This window comes from Dermacentor silvarum, chromosome 7, assembly GCF_013339745.2.
Source record: "Dermacentor silvarum isolate Dsil-2018 chromosome 7, BIME_Dsil_1.4, whole genome shotgun sequence".
Taxonomy (NCBI): Eukaryota; Metazoa; Arthropoda; class Arachnida; order Ixodida; family Ixodidae; genus Dermacentor; species Dermacentor silvarum.
In genome coordinates, this window is record NC_051160.1 from 186,869,210 (window position 1) to 186,874,444 (window position 5,235).

At 47.9% G+C, this 5,235-nt stretch overlaps 1 long non-coding RNA gene across 1 annotated transcript; it reads right to left on the bottom strand.

The window, feature by feature from the left end:
* Positions 1-2,423: 2,423 nt before the first annotated feature.
* Positions 2,424-4,480, bottom strand: LOC125946598 (uncharacterized). Its single transcript, XR_007467687.1, has 2 exons — positions 4,352-4,480; positions 2,424-2,592 (listed from the first exon to the last, which is right to left on the bottom strand). It is a non-coding gene; the product is annotated as an uncharacterized LOC125946598 (long non-coding RNA).
* Positions 4,481-5,235: the final 755 nt, after the last annotated feature.

Sequence of the window (5,235 nt, forward strand, 5' to 3'; positions counted from 1 at the left end):
ATTGGGCGAGCATCACCAGTGGTGATCCGGGGGCTAGTTTAGAGGTTTGGCCCAATGGCACGCCATCAAAATCAGATCTCTCCCGGTATGAGGTTAGCAAGCCGCGAAGCTCCTCAAAGTTGGACTGCGAAAGGTCCGGTGCTATCATTTTATTAATGCTGTCGGGTATCTTCGACTGTGTATTTGGGCAAGAAGACAGCAAGGCGGTATCCGGATCAATAGCAAGCTGAGCGTGTTCTTTAAGGGCAGATACACTCGCCAGTCTGTGCTTTGCGATGAGATTTGGGGACTGGTGCCGAAGTTCAAAAGAGGAACGTACGTACGGTTGTCAGCAACCGTCACAACTGCATGAGGCCGGGCTACGTTGCGCGTAAGGATCACGTCTAGCGTCATAGATAGCCACGTAGTCGCCGTCAGGTACTCGTTGGGTCGGTGACAAAGGAACGTACGTAGAGGCTTTCGGCATCAGCCTAACAAATTCGACGAAGCACAAGTGCGCGAGTGGTTTATCGGCGGCATCTTGGGGCAGAGAGAGTTCCAACTGTAAGAGACCGGCCACACAATTGATGAGGGCTGAGTGGGACGACCGGGAAAACATTGCCAAGGATGAGTTCATAAGGGTATTGGACCAGGGCGTCGAAATGAACTCTGACATCGTGTCCAGTGATGCTCACGTCGGCGGTGCACATTCCAACAACGGGAGGTGTACTGCCGTCGGCGACTCGTGCGGCGATAGAAGTAGCAGGTGAGACAATGACTTGCGGAGACAATGACTTTGCGGAGACAATGACGAAGGTGCGAACTCATTACTGATATATGTGCGCCTGTGTCAATTAGCGCCGACACTTGCACTCCGTCTACTTCAACGTTCAAGAGGTATCCCGTTGTGGGCACGGTCAAAAGAGGATTTTCAGGTCGGGAAGGCGATGCAGCGTCACCTCCGGGCGCTGCATCTTTTAGTTTTCCGAGAAGCATCCAGCGGAATTGGGCGATGGGGACCGACGAAGTTGTGGGGAACGTGACCGACGGTTACGTGGCGACGGGGAACGGCTGTAACTCCGTGCAGGCAAGGTTGAGTAATTAGGACGCACTTGAGAGCCTTCCCCAAATGTTGGGTATCTGGAATCCTGGAAGCTGTTGGGCAGGAAGGACTGATACGGTGGATACGTCCGATTGCGGCAGTGGTGAGCAATGTGGCCAATCCCTCTGCAGCTGAAGCAGATCGGCCTGTCATCATGTGCAGGCCACTCTGCTGGGTCACGATATCGGCGATAAGTGGGCTCCCGGGGTCCAATTTTCAGCGGGTCCACGGTCGCACGAGTGAATCCACAAACAGGCCTAACAGCATGGTCCTACTCCTGGCACACAACCGCTTGAATTAGCACAATGCTTGGTCCAGGTTCCTGGTTGCGGCTATGAAAAGCCGTAGGTGAAGCGGCCTCTATTTCTCGTCGAATGATGCGCACCACGTCGTCTGTTGGAGGAGCTTGACGAGACAGCAAGGGGGGGTTCTCGCAAGAAGTAGCGGCAGTGTTAGGCAACCGGACAAGCTCGACTGGATGCGGCGATTTCTTCGCTTGCTCAAGCCGCCGACACTCTGCAGCAATGGCTGCTACTGTGGTACAGTTCCTGAATACGAGTAAATTAAAAGCATCGTCAGCGATTCCTTTCAATATATGGCCAATCTTGTCCGATTTCGACATCTTGTCATTAACCTTCTGATAAAGGGCCAGAATATCAGGAATATAAGTGATGTAGGATTTGGTAGTGGCCTGCACTCAAGAGGAGAGTTCTTGTTTCGTGGCGCACTGACGACCTTCTGGCTGACCGAAAAGATCCCGAAACGTCTGCTTGCAAAGGTCCCAGCTTGTAAGCTCCGCTTCGTACGTGTAGTACCACACGCGAGCTGTGCCTTGCATGTGGAATACAAGGTTTGCCAGCCTCTATGTCGGATCCCAGTGGTTGGAGGCACTGACGCGCTCATACCAGTTCAACCAGTCGTCTACGTCGACATTACCCAGCTAGCACAAAAGCGATAGAAAACTGCTTCCATACCGATTCGCCAAGACTAAATGAACGTCTGAAAGACGCACTAAAAAATCCGTGCAGTCCGTTTAGAAGGTGATAAACGGTCGTATATCGTTGCTAATGTCCGGCGGATATGACTATTGCAAGAAGTTCTAGAATCCTGCTTAAAGTAGTTTCGAAAAATCCTGTCTTGAAATGGGATTTTGTAAGACCATTAGAAGCATTTCAAAAATACAGATTGAATCCTGTTACAATCAGGATTTTCACATCCGTTTTCTTTCACCCTCCCCTCTAGCGCCCCCCTCGTCTCCCTTTCCTTCCCTCTCCCCATGCCCCTGCGGCGTTTCGCCGGCCGGCGGCATGCAGGTTTGCGCTTGTGCAATACACGAAACACATACAGCAATAACATTTTTTATTGCAAAAAGTAAACACGACTAGACAAGCTAGCAATCAACATTAAATATGAGTGCCTCCGAGTAACGTCCATTACAGGTATCGACCTTGATAAACCTGGTTTCGAACAGGCTGCTGGGCTGTAGCTCCTTAATTCAGCAGGTCTTCTTACTGCAAAAACATTAGGCATGTGTAAAACGTATGTTAATTGAAGCACACTTTTCTTAGTGAACGTATAGTTTTTCAATGCATTGGCAATAAGCACTGCAATATATCTTGGCAATGGGCAGCACTACAATATATTGGTCCAAGCACACAGTTTTCGAGCATTCCACCTTTATTAACATGGTTCTAACATTAACCGATCACAAGTGAAATTCCCTTCTGTTGCCTTGAAAACATACTTTACACCTAACTGAAGGTGTTGCATGTACAATCGCCAACCAGTGTAAGTGTCGGCTATTTTGCTAGCTTTCAGGAGGCTGTTGTCTTGACTAGTTGGCGACTGGTAGATGACAGCAGCCTCCTAAACATGTGCGAAGTAGGTGCCAATTAGCATTCAAAGAAAGGAATAGATAATGCATTCCTGATAATGTTGTACGAGAAAAGAGGTAAGTGCGGCTCTGCAAAGGCACAGCTTCAGTGTGACAGCATTGTTACACCACCCCAATTTTATTTGCCACAGATCACATAGCCAATTCAGAAATGGCGCAGGCTTGAGCATATACCTAAACACCAGTCTATCAAACACATCGCATACTTCAAATTGAGCAAATATATTGCGATTCCTTAAAGTAAAAGACAGCAGACGAGTGCAACCTTGAGTAACAGCGACTATTTGCAGCACGGCTGCTTCAAGCATATACAGTAAGAACTTCAGTTGCTTGTAATTAAACCATTAAAATGTTGCACGCCTATGACTTGCCTGTTTGAAAACCTCCACACAATAACATTGCCAAGCACTTGTAAAGAATTTTTTTACAAAAATAGTGAATCATCCACACACAAGGTGGGAACATAAGCCGTAATTTTCCACCCAGTTTCACTAACTTTGACCTTGGTGACATTTATAGTTACGCAATGGGGTAAAAGTTAAGCTCGTGCAGTTTATAAATCAATTATGATCTAGAGTGCTTGCTTATGCAATTTATTGCTTACACCGAAATGAGCCCACACACTAAAACCCACACATGGCACGCGGCGACGACGACGGCGGCAAAAATGCGCTTGGAGTGCCCATATAATTTCTATCGCAATAAAAGAAAAAGAACCACGGCGTAAATTTATCTCTCTCAAATGGCAAGGTCGCCGTTACGTCGTCGCGCCGTAACACGCGTGTTCGAGTCGATGTCTCAACGCTGCGGCTGCGACGCAGAGGGAAGCAACGACGGAGGCCCAGTCCGGCCAACGAAACTGCTCACAACTGGCCAACGCTCGCTTCAACGGCAGGAAACAAAGAGAGAGGGTCAAGCTGGCGCCGGGCCGGCGGCGGGCGCGCATGGAGACAGTCGAAGGTGGGGGAGCTACGAGGGAGTTGAGAGGGAGAGTGAGGGGAGCCACCGAAGCGACGGGGTCACCTCTGCTGAAGCCAAATCGCTTCCCTGACGCCCTCCTCCCTCACCTTCGACGTGTCCGCGCTCGCCCGGCGCCGCCGTGCTGGCGCCGCCCGCTCCCTACAGCATCGTTTTCTGCGAGCGTTGGCCGACGTGGGCAGTCTTGTGGCCCCTACTCGCCATCTGCTTGGGCGCCGTGATATATAACGACTCCATTCGTACGTCGTGCTGTGGTGCACGAATACTTCAGAAATAAGTCCTTCCTTTAATTCGAAGAAACTTTCGGGCTCCTTCGAGTTCGAATTATCGAGAAACGACTGTATATGTGTCACGCTGAAAATTTAATTCGTACGACTTTAATATGAAATAACAGTTACCTGGGTTCTTGGAGTTCAGGAGTTTCGTGGTGGCCCTTTGGGCGGCGGCGTTTTCGTCTGCCCCTTTCGGCACCTGTAGAGGGTACATGATCGGTGTCTTCACCCTCACGCGCCTTCTCTCTTACACGTAGGTATGTGCCTGCATAGTAAGTTACAAAAAAAAATCTTTATTGTTATACTGATAAACTCGGAGTATCTATGTTTATAATGTAACAGTAGTGCCTATTACAACTGTATATTGGAATTTTTCTTTTTTTTACAGATTTTTGTTACTGCACAGACTTGCAAAAATAAAACGCCAGTGCGACCTCAAAATTTATTTGTTGCATGACTGAAGCCAAAAAATGTTAGGTATCCTAAAAAAAATGCTGTAAATAGCTACACTGTCGGATTATGTTACAAAAAACAAGGCAACAGTGCACTACATACAGGGTGTTTCATTTAACTTTAGCCAAACTTTAAAAATATCCAATTGCCACGTACCAGGACAGAACCAAGGTAATGTTCGAGATACTCAGTTTATTTTTTGCATTCCGCCTAGTTAGATAATTAGTTCTAATTAATTAATTAACTTCTCAATTACTATAGTTAGATGAAAAGTGTCAATGAGAAGATTGTAAAGCAACATGAAAACCCCTGATACCGCTTTCTGTTTCTCAATATGAGCTACATAAAGTGTTTTTCCAAGTGTGAAAGATGCCTGCCAATACACGCAAACTGCCTCGAGGGGCCAGTCGTTCGGCAGTTTTGCGTGTATTCGCGGGTATCTTCCACGCTCGGAAAAACACACGAGTGATCTCGCACAAGAGCGTTGACGGAAGAATGCTGTGGTTACACGAAGATCGTAGCAGGTCTGATCATTCTGCGCCAAACGGGAATGTCAT